Below are 17,576 nucleotides of genomic sequence, written 5' to 3' on the forward strand. Positions count from 1 at the left end.
AATTGGACGAGACGAAGACATTTTGCATTACTTATTAAAAAACATACGTACTTGAACTCTGAATGTGTTCTGTACACCACTGTTTCTTGGAAACTCCAAATCGCACACACCTCAGATTTAATCGGAAACTGGCCCACTGGGTAGCTCGTCTAAAACTAAATACAGATCAAGCATGAAAACAGGAAGAAAGCGTAGTGAACCGTGGAAAAAGAAGCAAAAGAGACAGGAACGGTCCAAGCTAAACATGGGCAACATCGATCGAATCTGAATAGCCACAGCGTCTCGGTTATGTGGTCAAGATGTTGCCGAGGGACGAGAGCCGTGTTCAACTCTCCCTTGTACCTCATGTAATTTCTTCACAAAATTACGAACTGTCCATCCGATTATTGAAGTGCCAGATCGTCATATTCAATTCTGTGTATGTATCGTGGGGTAACGTCCTTTTGCAACAGCGAGAAGTAAGGAAGGGTCCTCCAGGGTCCTCTTCTTCTGTACAAGTACCACATGTTATGATTCTTGCGTTCCATTTTGGAAGATTTGACTCTTGAATTCCTGTGATCTGACATAGTTCACACTTGTTCGTTGCTTTCATTTCTGCGAGAGGTCTGTTAGATATTTCGCTTGCTCTCACTCTTCATCACATTTACTCGCGACGGTAATATACAGGGTGTAGTTCAAAAGTTTCAATACTTAAATCAGAACTAGAAACTTACTGGAAATTTAAGTACAGTGGACTAAAATTCTCCAAAATATTATTCTTCAGGATCAACACAGCGCTGCCAGCGCGTCTTCCACTGTTCGTAGCCCTTCTGGAAGGCCTCTGGCGTCACGCTGTCAAGGGCTCTCGTCTAAGGCTGCTGGATGGCGTCGATGGAATCGAATCGCTTCCCTTTTAGGCTTGTCTTGATTCGGGGGAAGAGGAAAAAGTCACTTGGGGCCAAGTCGGGGCTGTAGGGTGGCTGCGGCAGTGTTGTCACGTTGAACTTGACCAAAACTTCGGCGGCAGCGCGCGATCTGTGGGCGGCTGCGTTGCCGTGGAGAATCCAATCGCCCATTGTTTAAAAGTTCCCGCACTCTCTCCACATTTTGATCCGTTCGGCTCAACATTCCCAGGGCTATCTCTGAAACGTTTGTACCACAAGAAAACCTTTGCACGGGACATGGCTTCTTCCTTAAAGACGTTTTGAATCATACCGAGAATCTCAGTGGCGGTTTTGTTCAGTCGCACGCAAAACTTAATCGGATAACGCTGCTCCATTTTCGCCTCTCCCACTTTTCGATCGGGGTCAAAGACAAGCACTCAAGCTGCAAGCAATGCGCAATTTCCAGGGTTCTGCGCGCGCTCCCCTACTCAGAAATTAACCCGTCTTGAAACTTCTGAATCACACCTTGTATTGTATGACAATCGCTACGATTACAGGAGGAGAATACCAAGTCAATGACCGGTCGGAAAGTTCATAATTTTGTGAAGAAAGAAACTGAGCACGAGGGAGATTGGAGCACGGATCTCCCACTTCGCAGTCCAACACCGCGACCACACGATCACGACGACACCTTTATTGCAGTCTGCACGATGTTGCACATCTTTAGCTTGGACTGTTCACTGTTTCTATTTTGCTTCTTTTTTCACATTTCTGTACACCTTCTTCCTGTTTTCATCTACATCTACATTTATACTCCGCAAGCCACCCAACGGTGTGTGGCGGAGGGCATTTTACGTGCCACTGTCATTACCTCCCTTTCCTGTTCCAGTCGCGTATGGTTCGCGGGAAGAACGACTGCTGGAAAGCCCTCGTGCGCGCTCGAATCTCTCTAATTTTACATTCGTGATCTCCTCGGGAGGTATAAGTAGGGGGAAGTAATATATTCGATACCTCATCCAGAAACTCACCCTCTCGAAACCTGGACAGCAAGCTACACCGGGATGCAGAGCGCCTCTCTTTCAGAGTCTGCCACTTGAGTTTGCTAAACATCTCCGTATCGCTATCACGCTTACCAAATAACCATGTGACGAAACGCGCCGCTCTTCTTTGGATCTTCTGTATCTCCTCCGTCAACCCGATCTGGTACGGGTCCCACACTGATGAGCAATACTGAAGTATAGGACGAACGAGTGTTTTGTAAGCCACCTCCTTTGTTGATGGACTACATTTTCTAAGGACACTCCCAATGAATCTCAACCTGGTACCCGCCTTACCAACAATTAATTTTATATGATCATTCCACTTCAAATCGTTCCGCACGCATACTCCCAGATATTTTACAGAAGTAACTGCTACCTGTGTTTGTTCCTCTATCATATAATCATACAATGTAGGATCCTTCTTTCTATGTATTCGCAATACATTATATTTGTCTATGTTAAGGGTCAGTTGCCACTCCCTGCACCAAGTGCCTATCCGCTGCAGATTTTCCTGCATTTCGCTGCAATTTTCTAATGCTGCAACTTCTCTGTATACTGCTGCATCATCCGCGAAAAGCCGCATGGAACTTCCGACACTATCTGCTAGGTCATTTATATATATTGTGAAAAGCAATGGTCCCATAACACTCCCCTGTGGCACGCCAGAGGTTATTTTAACGCCTGTAGGCGTCTCCCCGTTGATAACATGCTGTGTTCTGTTTGCTAAAAACTCTTCAATCCAGCCACACAGTTGGTCTGATATTCCGTAGGCTCTTACTTTGTTTATCAGGCGACAGTGCGGAACTGTATCGAACACCTTCCGGAAATGAAGGAAAATAGCATCTACCTGTGAGCCTGTATCTAATATTTTCTTAGTCTCATGAACAAATAAAGCGAGTTGGGACTCACACGATCGCTGTTTCCGGAATCCGTGTTGATTCCTACAGAGTAGATTTTGGGTTTCCAGAAACAACATGATACGCGAGCATAAAACATGTTCTAAAATTGTACAACAGATCGACGTCAAAGATATAGGTCTATAGTTTTGCGCATCTGCTCGACGACCCTTGCCAACCCTCAGCCAGACGTGGCCCGGGAACGAAATCCATGGACAGCAATGTGCGTTCGAAACGTCGATGTTCGTGTGTCCTGCAGTTCACATGTCGACGCGCAATTTGCTGCGTTCTGCATCGACCCAAGAGCCGAGTGGTCCACCGTTCATGCTTGATCTGCGGTTCAGTTTTTGACGGGCTATTCACTGGGCCAGTTTACGACTAAATCTGAGAGTGGTGCAATGAGAAGTTTCCCTTGTTAGCGTTCGTCCACCAGGGATCAATTCAGTTCACAGTAAACCGACGTCATCTCGGCAGAACGAGAACTCCACGATTCCGGACACAAGCAACTAGAAGCATAGCAGAATTGGAAGTGTCAGCTTGTCTCCTGGGGCCGTATTTCACAGCAGACTGCGCAGCAGTGGCGCCTAGCAACTCCGGGAGGCGTGGCTCAGGCGTCGTCCGTATTGGAACCGCTGCGTTAACATGCAGCGTCTCTGCGGTGGTCGTCTGCTGGCGCCAAATTGTCGTTAGTCGGCGGCAACACATTTAGAATATTTGGGGACAGAAGATAAAGAACGGTACAAATACGCTAATCAGTTTTGAAGTGATATGGCGGTTGTAATATGGCTTCCAAAAGGCTGGTACTCAGTATTGTTATCACACGACAATAATGCCATGCTATGGTGCCAGTAGAGCTGTAGATCCCACGTCATCAGCACTAGATACAGCCACACTGCCAGCCGCTGTGGCCGAGCGATTCTAGGCGCTTCAGTCTGGAACCATGCGACCGCTACGGTTCCTTAGGTTAGTTAGGTTTAAGTATTTCTAAGTTCTAGGGGACTGATGACCTCAGATGTTAAGTCCTGTAGGGCTCAGAGCTATATGAACCATTTGAACAGCCACCGGTCTAAGCCGCTGCAGTCATGGAATGTGCGGCGGGTCCCGGCGGAGGTTCGAGTCCTCCCTCGGGCATGGGTGTGTGTGTTTGTCCTTAGGATAATTTAGGTTAAGTAGTGTGTCAGCTTAGGGACTGATGACCTTAGCAGTTAAGTGCCATAAGATTTCACACACATTTGAACAGCCACAATCGCGGCGGCTGGAGCCTAAAGTTTGTGCATAGAGCTTTATCTTAGCTTTCCTTTTTCGGTTCTGTTTGAGAGTATGCAGCCAATAGATTTTGATGTGTGTGTGTGTGTGTGTGTGTGTGTGTGTGTGTGTGTGTGTGTAGGCGTATAAATTTTTTTTCTACTCTTGTGAGGGGCATTAAATAAGTAACGTAAGACATTTTTCTTCGGCCAATTTCCGTTGGAAAAAAATGCGGAATTTGCTGTGGGACTCCGCGTAATATTCACGTTTCAGCCCCTGCAGTTTCATGAAGTTCCAATAGTTGGCGGCTCTATATGGTGTCTTCAAAATGGCGTCTGTAGCGGAGGAGCGTTCCAGGCAGAGAGCTGTCATTGAGTTTCTTTTGGCGGAAAACCTGAGCATTGCAAATATTCATAGGTGCTTGCAGAATGTCTAAGGAGACCTGGCAGTAAACAAAAGCAGGGTGAGTCGTTGGGTGAGGCGAATCTCATCATCACAGTAAGGCCGCACAAACCTGTCCAGTCTCCCGCGTGCCGACCGGCCACACACAGCTGTCACTCCCGCAGTACTGGAGTGTATGAGTGCATCATCTCGAAGGAGAGTAAACGAATTTCTTCTCCTTGACAACTCAAGACTTCACGCAAGTCTGCGCCCCAGAGAGGAGTCCAAAACTTAACATCTGAGGTCATCAGTCCCCTAGACTTAGAACTACTTGAACCTAACTAACCTAAGGACATCACACACATCCATGCCCGAGGCAGAATTCGAACTTGCGACCGTAGCAGCAGCGCGGTTCCGGACTGAAGCACCTAGAACCACTCGGTCACAGCGGCCGGCAGCTTATTAGTGTCCTGTCCTTGCAGTATGTGGCTATTTGAAGGTATTTAACTCATAGTTGCATTAAACTCGATGAAAAGCTTGTCTCAGTTTACGAATCACTAATACATCTCTTTATTGCTTTCCATCAGTGTTACAATGTATACAGTGGCGTCTGTTGTTCCCCTACCTCCACTGAATCCAAAGTATAAATCCAATGTAAAAATCATACTTGAGGCATTTTCCGGAAGAAGGGTCTATAGGTCTACACGCACTTCTTCGGGAATTTAGGATTAATCAATGAGTTATGCTGAAGATTAGATGGATACATCACATAACTAATGAGGAGGTATTGAACAGAATTGGGGAGGAGCTTGTGGCCCGGCTTGACTAGAAGAAGGGACCAAGGACATGTTCTGAGACATCGAGGGATCGCCAATTTAGTATTGGAGGGCAGCGTGGAGGGTTAAAATCGTACAGGGAGACCAAGAGATGAATACACTAAGCAGATTCAGAAGAATGTAGGCTGCAGTAGGTACTGGGAGATGAAGAAGCTTGGACAGGATAGAGTAGCATGGAGAGCTGCATCAAACCAGTCTCAGGGCTGAAGACCACAACAGCAACAATATGCAAGGTTTTGTTTAATTATGTCAATGGTAGTGGTCAGGGCTGCGTTTTCTTGATGCATGTGCGCACAGCGTTTCTCATTCATTTTAATGTAGCGAGTGCTTATGTGCAACAGTGCAAGTCATTGTATTTGGAGCCTCGGCAGTTAGTGTTGGGTTTGTAATAAGAAGAAATTTGTTTCGAGGTTGTGCTACATTTAACAGCAGTAATGTGGAGAAAACGACGACAGTCAAATGACAATCCTAATACGAAGGAAGACGACAGGAAAATAAATTGAGTCCCCGATCGTAGGTATTATTAAGAAGAATATTACTGTTATGTATTAATGAGTTCTGAGGGTTCAAATTACATTTAAGGAAATAAATTTTTGCTCATTATAACCTACTGGCACTGATTTAACGAAAAAGGGCCAATAAATGTTAACGGAAATATTACTGCCGGCCGGAGTGGCCGAGAGGTTCTAGGCGCTTCAGTCTGGAACCGCGCGACCGCTGCGGTCGCAGGTACGAATCCTGCCTCGGGCATTGAAGTGTGTGATGTCCTTAGATTAGTTAGGTTTAAGTAGTTCTAAGTTCTAGAGGACTGATTACCTCAGATGTCAAGTCCCATAGTGCTCAGAGCCATTTGAACCATTTTTTGAAATATTATTTTTCACGCATAAACACAGGTTAAAATATCTAGTATTATAGAAAGGTTTACGTAATAGAGTACACAGCCTTTTAAAATGTATTTCTATATTAAAATCAGGTAGTTATTCAAGTATATTGAAAGTGAGTATGTAAACTGTCTTATCTTAAACAACCATTTTGTCCTGAGCCGTCATCTGAAAAATGCCTCAACTGATACTACGACGAGTTCTTTTCTTTCTTGTGTTCCATTCCTATCAGCATTTTACGAGCAGTGGCTGTGGCACATTGAGACATAAGGCAAATTATGTTGTAATCTTTGACCACTTTAGACGTGGGTTCTGTAGTATAGTGACTACGACTGTCTTAGGAGAACCTGCTTGCCGAATTCCTGCACTGTAGATTTTATTTTTGTGTAGCGTTGGTCTCTTTATAGCAAAAGCATGCCGTGTACAAAACGGGACAACGAAACCAAATTAACGAGATAATCGTTGTGGTTTCTCAGACGTTAACCACTCGTATCTCTTCAGGGAATTACTGCCTTGCACGGCTCAGTGAAGATTGGAGGGTTGGGCTGTTTCCGAAGTGCCTGCACACGACAGATAAGTTATCGCACCGTGGCACGCGAGTTACGGGAGCGGAGGCGGGTGTCGCGGTGAAGAGATTATGAGGCTTCCAGCGCGACGGCCTGTCTCCGCGTCATACGGCCCTCTCCAACCACGGGCCACGTCAGCGGTGGCGACCCACTCCCACACAGTAGTGCTATCTCGTGTAAGAATGCAGACCGCTGGTATTTTCATCTCTGACCCATCCCATATGTAAAGAGACTTGTTACCTACTACATGCTTGTTGTCGGAGGCATGTATTTACTCCACTTCATAGCTTACTTACCCAATAGGACGTATTCTCTGTGTACAGTGTCATTTCTACATTCAACTTTATAAAATAATAGCGACACTGCGGTTAAAAATAAAGTAAACCCTCACTAATTTGGAGTTAGCGATAGTGTGAATATTTTTTTTACGTCGCAAAGTGTATATGACATCATTCTCGCTTTCCTCATTTACTGTAAAATGTTGAACACATCCCCTCCCTTTCCAGTCGCTTTACGCTTGGCTGATAATGCCCACTTCGCTTGCTATCCAGTTGTTTTAAATTACATCTCTGTCATCGCAGAAAATGTTTTTTTTTTCAATTGTTGGAAATATACGATCTTTGAAAATGATTTCATAATAATTTATTACATCATATTGACTTAGATATATTAAAAAACATGTACATCACCGATTTTGCCAAGTAGATACCATCTTCCGACGTGCTTAATGCACTAAAAAGCTTGTTACATATATACACTAAAGAGCCAAAGAAACTGGTACACTTGCCTAATATCGTGCAGGGCCCCCGCGAGCACGCAGAAGTGCCGCAACACGACGTGGCATGAGCTCGACTAATGTCTGAAGCCGTGCTGGAGGGAATTGACACCATGAATCCTGCAGGGCTGTCATAAACCCGCTAGACTACTAGGGGTGGAGATCTCTTCTGAACAGCACGTTGCAAAGCTTCCCAGATACGCTCAATAATGTACATATCTGGGGAGTTTGGTGGGCAGCGGAAGTGTTTAAACTCATAAGAGAGTACTGGATCCAGTCTGTAGCAATTCTGGACGTTTGGGACCCGTCGCATTGTCCTGTTGGAGTTGCCCAAGTTCGTCGGAATGTACAATGGACATGAATGGATGCAGGTGATCAGACAGTATGCTTATGTACGTGTCACCCGTTAGAGTCGTATCTAGACGTATAAGGGTCCCGTATCACTCCAACTGCACACGTCCCCCACCGTTAAGAGCCTACACCAGCTTGAATAGTCCCTTGCTGATAAGCAGGGTTCATGGTTTCATGAGATTGTCTCCATACCCGTACACGTCCATTCACTCGATATACTTTGAAACGAGTCTGGTCCGACCAGGCAACATGTTTCCTGTCATCAACAGTCCTATGTCGTTGTTGATGGGTCCAGGTGAGACATACAGTTTTGTGTCGTGCAGCCATCAAGGGTACTCGAATGGGCCTTTCGGTTCCGAAAGCCCATATCGATGATGTTTCGTTGAATGGTTCGCACGCTGATACTTGATGATTTCCCATCATTGAAATCTGCAGCAATTTGCGGAAGGGTTGCACTTCTGTCACACTGAACGATTCCCTTCAGCCGTCGTTGGACCCGTTCTTGCAAGATATTTTTCCAGCCGCAGCGATGTCGGGAATTAATGTTTTACCGGATTCCTGATATTGTGGGGTACAATCGTGAAATGGTTTTACGGGAAAATCCCCGCTTCTTCGCTACTTCAGAGATGCTGTGTCCCATCGCTTGTGCTCCGACTATAACACCACGTTCAGATACAAATCTTGATAACCTGCCATTGTGGAAGCAGTAACCGATCTAAACAACTGCGCCAGACACTTGTCTTACAGAGGCGTCGCCAACCGCAGCACCGTATTCTGCCTGATTACATCTCTCTGTATTTGAGTACGATTGCCTATACCACTTTCTTCGGCGCTTCGGTGTATAAACAAAGGTAGCTAGGCACTTAGAATATTATGAAATTATTTAGCATTTCAATGAATGTGCATCATATCGTCACACGATAAAAGACTATTTTATCATCTGACGATGCGATCTACATTCATTGTTATATCCACTACTGAGGCAAACTAGCCCACAACTGTTGCTACATGTCCTCAGTGCGGTATCGGTCACTATTCTCTCGGCCTCACTTTGAAACACGCGCCGCCACCGCGTTTGCTACAGTCGCCACAACACAAGGACGCTGCCACGAACGATTACGCCACTGGCAATGAGATTCAGGCACCCCTCCCCGGAGCTCCAGCAGCGGGTGTACTTAAGTTCGAACATTCGTGCACTGATCCCATTTTTTGTGTTAGCCAGTTGAATAACAATTACATACTTTGATAGTGGCCAGGGCTCGACATCTTCTGGACAGACATTTTACTGAAGAGTGACAGTTTTATAAATACACTCCTGGAAATGGAAAAAAGAACACATTGACACCGGTGTGTCAGACCCACCATACTTGCTCCGCACACTGCGAGAGGGCTGTACAAGCAATGATCACACGCACGGCACAGCGGACACACCAGGAACCGCGGTGTTGGCCGTCGAATGGCGCTAGCTGTGCAGCATTTGTGCACCGCCGCCGTCAGTGTCAGCCAGTTTGCCGTGGCATACGGAGCTCCATCGCAGTCTTTAACACTGGTAGCATGCCGCGACAGCGTGGACGTGAACCGTATGTGCAGTTGACGGACTTTGAGCGAGGGCGTATAGTGGTCATGCGGGAGGCCGGGTGGACGTACCGCCGAATTGCTCAACACGTGGGGCGTGAGGTCTCCACAGTACATCGATGTTGTCGCCAGTGGTCGGCGGAAGGTGCACGTGCCCGTCGACCTGGGACCGGACCGCAGCGACGCACGGGTGCACGCCAAGACCGTAGGATCCTACGCAGTTCCGTAGGGGACCGCACCGCCACTTCCCAGCAAATTAGGGACACTGTTGCTCCTGGGGTATCGGCGAGGACCATTCGCAACCGTCTCCATGAAGCTGGGCTACGGTCCCACACACCGTTAGGCCGTCTTCCGCTCACGCCCCAACATCGTGCAGCCCGCCTCCAGTGGTGTCGCGACAGGCGTGAATGGAGGGACGAATGGAGACGTGTCGTCTTCAGCGATGAGAGTCGCTTCTGCCTTGGTGCCAATGATGGTCGTATGCGTGTTTGGCGCCGTGCAGGTGAGCGCCACAGTCAGGGCTGCATACGACCGAGGCACACAGGGCCAACACCCGGCATCATGGTGTGGGGAGCGATCTCCTACACTGGCCGTACACCACTGGTGATCGTCGAGGGGACACTGAATAGTGCACGGTACATCCAAACCGTCATCGAACCCATCGTTCTACCATTCCTAGACCGGCAAGGGAACTTGCTGTTCCAACAGGACAATGCACGTCCGCATGTATCCCGTGCCACCCAACGTGCTCTAGAAGGTGTAAGTCAACTACCCTGGCCAGCAAGATCTCCGGATCTGTCCCCTATTGAGCATGTTTGGGACTGGATGAAGCGTCGTCTCACGCGGTCTGCACGTCCAGCACGAACGCTGGTCCAACTGAGGCGCCAGGTGGAAAGGGCATGGCAAGCCGTTCCACAGGACTACATCCAGCATCTCTACGATCGTCTCCATGGGAGAATAGCAGCCTGCATTGCTGCGAAAGGTGGATATACACTGTACTAGTGCCGACATTGTGCATGCTCTGTTGCCTGTGTCTATGTGCCTGTGGTTCTATCAGTGTGATCATGTGATGTATCTGACCCCAGGAATGTGTCAATAAAGTTTCCCCTTCCTGGGACAATGAATTCACGGTGTTCTTATTTCAATTTCCAGGAGTGTATTTTTTATCTGTGTATATTTGTACATTCAAATCTACGATTAACAACTGACGCTGCTACTTTAGCAACAAAGCTATGTATTATTCTTACTATTTGATATTAGATTAAAATCGCTCAAAAGAGGAAAGGCCGCTGGACCTGATGGGATACCAGTTCGATTTTACACAGAGTACGCGAAGGAACTTGCCCCCCTTCTTGCAGCGAGGTACCGTAGGTCTCTAGAAGAGCGTAGCGCTCCAAAGGATTCGAAAAGGGCACAGGTCATCCCCGTTTTCAAGAAGGGACGTCGAACAGATGTGCAGAACTATAGACCTATATCTCTAACGTCGATCAGCTGTAGAATTTTGGAACACGTATTATGTTCGAGTATAATGACTTTTCTGGAGGTTAGAAATCTACTTTGTAGGAATCAGCATGGGTTTCGAAAGAGACGGTCGTGTGAAACCCAGCTCGCTCTGTTCGTCCACGAGACTCAGAGGGCCATAGACACGGGTTCCCAGGTAGATGCCGTGTTTCTTGACTTCCGCAAGGCGTTCGATACAGTTCCTCACAGTCGTTTAATGAACAAAGTAAGAGCATATGGTCTATCAGACCAATTGTGTGATTGGATTGAAGAGTTCCTAGATAACAGAACGCAGTATGTCATTCTCAATGGAGAGAAGTCTTCCGAAGTAAGAGTGATTTCAGGTATGCCGCAGGGGAGTGTTGTAGGACCGTTGCTATTCACAATATACATAAATGACATTGTGCATGACATTGTGCATGACATCGGAAGTTCACTCAGGCTTTTTGCTGATGATGCTGTGGTATATCGAGAGGTTTTAACAATGGAATTTTGTACTGAAATGCAGGAGGATCTGTAGCGAATTGACGCATGGTGCAGGGAATGGCAATTGAATCTCAGTGTAGACAAGTGTAATGTGCTGCGAATACATAGAAAGATAGATCCCTTATCATTTAGCTACAAAATAGCAGGTCAGCAACTGGAAGCAGTTAATTCCATAAATTATCTGGGAGTACGCATTAGGAGTGATTTAAAATGAAATAATCATATAAAGTTAATCGTCGGTAAAGCAGATGCTAGACTGAGATTCATCGGAAGAATCCTAAGGAAATGCAATCCGAAAGCAAAGGAAGTAGGTTACAGTACGCTTGTTCGCCCACTGCTTGAATACGTCTCAACAGTGTGGGATCCGTGCCAGATAGGGTTGATAGAAGAGATAGAGAAGATCCAACGGAGAGCAGCGCGCTTCGTTAAAGGATCATTTAGTAATCGTGAAAGCGTTACGGAGATGATAGATCAACTCCAGTGGAAGACTCTGCAGGAGAGACGCTCAGTAGCTCGGTACGGGCTTTTGTTGAAGTTTCGAGAACATACCTTCACCGAAGAGTCAACCAGTATATTGCTCCCTCCTACGTATATCTCGCGAAGAGACCATGAGGATAAAATCAGAGAGACTAGAGCCCACAAAGAAGGATACCGACAATCCTTCTTTCCACGAACAATACGAGACTGGAATAGAAGGGAGAACCGATAGAGGTACTCAAGGTACCCTCCGCCACACACCGTCAGGTGGCTTGCGGAGTATGGATGTAGATGTAGATCTAGAATAAATTAATATCTGAATTTTTTGTTCGTGGGCGGCATCTGTTCGTCGCTCCTGTATTCACTAAAGAAGCACAAGCGTGCAAAGGAAGACATGGCACTTAATATCCTTGATACTGGCACTGGGATGGAGTAAACGTCGGAGCTGTTCCTACAGGTTTTATTGAGGAAGTGTATGGGAATACGCTGGCTACTAACGAGTGGGCGGGGAGGGGGAGGAGTACCTCAATATTACGCAGGCAATCCGTAAATACACGTGCTGTGTGTAGACGGTGTTGTCCTGTTGAAAAACGTTACCATGATATTGTCACATGAGAGGCAACTACGTAGCTGCCGCTGCCAACAGACCACTTGAAGTGATGCCAGGGCTGGACTTCAGTTAAGTAGTTTTAATTCGACATGGTACCACGGGACTATAGGTTTTAATTTTTAATGTTGATTGTGCCTTACTCGGGCATGTTATAGTAATTTTATGCTTCTGAAGAAGGCTAGATTATTTTAGGCGAAACCTGGGTAAAGATCAGAAAATTTGCGCAACTGAGGCGAATACGAGTATTGCAATATCTTAGTCTATCACAGTTGCTGATGGGGCTGCAATATGCTAAAAATTCTTAAAATTGGTACAACTTCGCTCCAAAGTACTTATTTGCCCATCAAGAGTACCAGCTTCAGGCTGGTAATAAAAAATATTTCGGAGAAAATACAATTTGATTTTTTACTAGTCTTCCTGACATCTGTGACTCACAAATTCGTCAAAAAAAATCGCTAATACATAAAACTTTGCATTAATTAGTTAAATATGAAGAACCACAGACATAATAGAGAACTGAATGCCTTGCGTTTCTTAAGAATATTAATGAAATGTTAAAACGTAACATGGTAAGATGTCTAGGCCCGTTATTGTGCTTATTTAGTACACCTAACTAGCGTGTAACTTTATTCCAAGTGTTTGTATTTAGTTTTACGAAGTATATACTCGTACACATTCTATAAAACGCTAAAGTCGTATTTGCTCTGGCTGAATGAATTGAGAACATCAGCGGCCTTGTACACATAGCTAAAATTCACCTACTCGTACTACTCTTGTTTTGTACCTCAGCATGTTATAGTCTTAGGTGGAGATTTCAATTTACCAGATATAGACTGGGACACTCAGATGTTTAGGACGGGTGGTAGGGACAGAGCATCGAGTGACATTATACTGAGTGCACTATCCGAAAATTTCCTCGAGCAATTAAACAGAGAACCGACTCGTGGAGATAACATCTTGGACCTACTGATAACAAACAGACCCGAACTTTTCGAATCTGTATGTACAGAACAGGGAATCAGTGATCATAAGGCCGTTGCAGCATCCCTGAATATGGAAGTTAATAGGAATATAAAAAAAGGGAGGAAGGTTTATCTGTTTAGCAAGAGTAATAGAAGGCACATTTCAGACTACCTAACAGATCAAAACGAAAATTTCTGTTCCGACACTGACAATGTTGAGTGTTTATGGAAAAAGTTCAAGGCAATCGTAAAATGCGTTTTAGACAGGTACGTGCCGAGTAAAACTGTGAGGGACGGGAAAAACCCACCGTGGTACAACAACAAAGTTAGGAAACTACTGCGAAAGCAAAGAGAGCTCCACTCCAAGTTTAAATGCAGCCAAAACCTCTCAGACAAACTGAAGCTAAACGATGTCAAAGTTAGCGTAAGGAGGGCTATACGTGAAGCGTTCATTGAATTCGAAAGTAAAATTCTATGTACCGACTTGACAGAAAATCCTAGGAAGTTCTGGTCCTACGTTAAATCAGTAAGTGGCTCGAAACAGCATATCCAGACACTACGGGATGATGATGGCATTGAAACAGAGGATGACACGCGTAAAGCTGAAATACTAAACACCTTTTTCCAAAGCTGTTTCACAGAGGAAGACCGCACTGCAGTTCCTTCTCTAAATCCTCGCACAAACGAAAAAATGGCTGACATCGAAATAAGTGTCCAAGGAATAGAAAAGCAACTGGAATCACTCAATAGAGGAAAGTCCACTGGACCTGACGGGATACCAATTCGATTCTACACAGAGTACGCGAAAGAACTTGCCCCCCTTCTAACAGCCGTGTACCGCAAGTCTCTAGAGGAACGGAGGGTTCCAAATGATTGGAAAAGAGCACAGATAGTCCCAGTCTTCAAGAAGGGTCGTCGAGCAGATGCGCAAAACTATAGACCTATATCTCTTACGTCGATCTCTTGTAGAATTTTAGAACATGTTTTTTGCTCGCGTATCATGTCATTTCTGGAAACCCAGAATCTACTATGTAGGAATCAACATGGATTCCGGAAACAGCGATCGTGTGAGACCCAACTCGCCTTATTTGTTCATGAGACCCAGAAAATATTAGATACAGGCTCCCAGGTAGATGCTATTTTTCTTGACTTCCGGAAGGCGTTCGATACAGTTCCGCACTGTCGCCTGATAAACAAAGTAAGAGCCTACGGAATATCAGACCAGCTGTGTGGCTGGATTGAAGAGTTTTTAGCAAACAGAACACAGCATGTTATTATCAATGGAGAGACGTCTACAGACGTTAAAGTAACCTCTGGCGTGCCACAGGGGAGTGTTATGGGACCATTGCTTTTCACAATATATATAAATGACTTAGTAGATAGTGTCGGAAGTTCCATGCGGCTTTTCGCGGATGATGCTGTAGTATACAGAGAAGTTGCTGCATTAGAAAATTGTAGCGAAATACAGGAAGATCTGCAGCGGATAGGCACTTGGTGCAGGGAGTGGCAACTGACCCTTAACATAGACAAATGTAATGTATTGCGAATACATAGAAAGAAGGATCCTTTATTGTATGATTATATGATAGCGGAACAAACACTGGTAGCAGTTACTTCTGTAAAATATCTGGGAGTATGCGTACGGAACGATTTGAAGTGGAATGATCATATAAAACTAATTGTTGGTAAGGCGGGTACCAGGTTGAGATTCATTGGGAGAGTGCTTAGAAAATGTAGTCCATCAACAAAGGAGGTGGCTTACAAAACACTCGTTCGACCTATACTTGAGTATTGCTCATCAGTGTGGGATCCGTACCAGGTCGGGTTGACAGAGGAGATAGAGAAGATCCAAAGAAGAGCGGCGCGTTTCGTCACTGGGTTATTTGGTAACCGTGATAGCGTTACGGAGATGTTTAATAAACTCAAGTGGCAGACTCTGCAAGAGAGGCGCTCTGCATCGCGGTGTAGCTTGCTCGCCAGGTTTCGAGAGGGTGCGTTTCTGGATGAGGTATCGAATATATTGCTTCCCCCTACTTATACTTCCCGAGGAGATCACGAATGTAAAATTAGAGAGATTAGAGCGCGCACGGAGGCTTTCAGACAGTCGTTCTTCCCGCGAACCATACGCGACTGGAACAGGAAAGGGAGGTAATGACAGTGGCACGTAAAGTGCCCTCCGCCACACACCGTTGGGTGGCTTGCGGAGTATCAATGTAGATGTAGATGTAGATGTAGAAATGAAGGTAAAGATCGAACAAGTGGACGGCCACCAGAGGCGGTCCTTATTGGCTTGCCAAGAGACGTCGTGGCCAGTCAGTGGGTATTAAGTTGGCAGAAATTGAAACAGTGTTGAGAAAACAGCATGGCGGTAATAATAAAGCAATGGAAGCTACGCGAACGGGTGTTCTAGAAACGTACCGTTTCGGCAAGCGCTGAGACGTCCCTTTAGTTCATCAGCTGATCGCGACCTCTTAGCACATAATATTCTAACTTTCTTGGTTACCACCTTCGACGCACTCAGAAACGTTTCGGAACTTCAGTGTACAGTGTGGCTGTAATTAAACTTTCGCTACTTGAGAGGGCCACCATGGAAAACGAGTGGTCGTACGACAATGAGACTTTTTGGAAACGTTTGTTAAGGACACGCGGTAAACATATAACCAATAAACGCCTGATAGAACCACACAATTTCCGTATGAGAGGGTAACATTTGTTAATTGCGTACCATGTTGATGTTGCAGGTTGTAAACATAGCTCAATGTGAGGGCCATCTGCATGCACGGTAGCCTGCAACCGCACCGCACTCGATATTGTTCTATGTTCGTCTTAACCACCAATGAGCGTTAGTGTTCCATTGTTAAACCCTGTCCTTCTTGTAACCCTACAGGCAGAAATCATAGGATTCAAATCTGGTGACCTTGGTAGCCAGCCAGCTTGGAAATATCGGTCAATGATTCGGTTTTTTTCCAAATGTTTTCCGGAGTAACAGAGTGACCTCACGAGCAGTGTGAGGTGGAGCTCCACCGTGCTTCAAAACAGTTGAGTCTAAGGCACCTCACTCCCGTAGAGCAGGGATCACTTGCTGGCGAAGCACATCACAGTAACGTGTGCCGTTTACGCTGTGTGTCCTTGCTCCTTGGGTCCGAGTTCCTCAAAGAAAAATGGGCAAATCATGATCTGTGCCGTGAAGCCACACCGCACAGTGACGAATCTGCCGTGCCGAAAATAGTGCTCCATCGCGAACGCACAATGTTTCTTCGAACAGCTACGACATGATTCCTGACCCATTATGGAATGAAACTTGATACTGGGTACTACTAATAGAAGGCACCACCGTTGATGGGTGTTGTTTCTAGCACCCGTTATTCAAATTTGAAATCGTGAAAGCATTGTGAAAGACCCTTTTCTTTTCTTTGCCCACGTGAACGCCATGGGTAATTTTGACATCGAATCTTCTATATGAGAGATTCAGATGAGATCGATAGTTTGGAAGACATCTCATCTCAGGATTATTCAAACCACGAACTGAAGAAAAAGGTTTCGAGAATCATGAATGTCATAAAATAAGTCCAGTTTAATGATAGCAACCTTCCATGTTACAATCATATTCAAACTGCTTATAATAACGCACTTTCCGGACACTGGCCGGTTAGAGAATGTGGAAGTTACTGATCCTCACTTTCCTCACAGCCAGTTCCTGAAGTTCCATTCCAGCCACAAGAACTTTACAATGCAAACAAAGCGCCTTACCATCCGTATACAGAAATTTTCCACAAACCTATTTCCAGATTGAAAGGGCATAGCTGCATCACCTCCTGCAGCAAGTGATGCCAATGTACCCGAGACGCTAGATGTGATTGATCTATTTTAAGATGGGATATAAATAAATGACTAATTTTTGTCTGAAATATTTATTTGTAATTCTGAATTTCAGTTTACAATAAAGTGCTTTTGAAATAAAAACTGATAACTCACTTCTATGTATCACTGTAAACAAGAAATAATTAGCTACGGGTCAGACAGGTAGTTAGGCCGTACATTAACATCACAAAAATGTTTTCTTTCCTCAAAATAGTGTCGAGTTGCACATGTGCATTGCAATCAAAATCCGTGCGGATCTGTAGATACAAAT

At 45.4% G+C, this 17,576-nt stretch overlaps 1 protein-coding gene and 1 pseudogene across 1 annotated transcript in view; one reads left to right on the top strand and one right to left on the bottom strand.

Annotated features, from left to right (window-relative positions):
* Positions 1–17,576, top strand: part of LOC124619856 (dipeptidase 1-like) — a 539,272-nt gene that overhangs the window by 380,198 nt on the left and 141,498 nt on the right. The gene's annotated exons all lie outside the window — the stretch shown is intronic.
* Positions 2,975–3,129, bottom strand: LOC124620776 (annotated as a pseudogene).

Source organism: Schistocerca americana, chromosome 6 (genome assembly GCF_021461395.2).
Source record: "Schistocerca americana isolate TAMUIC-IGC-003095 chromosome 6, iqSchAmer2.1, whole genome shotgun sequence".
Taxonomy (NCBI): domain Eukaryota; kingdom Metazoa; phylum Arthropoda; class Insecta; order Orthoptera; family Acrididae; genus Schistocerca; species Schistocerca americana.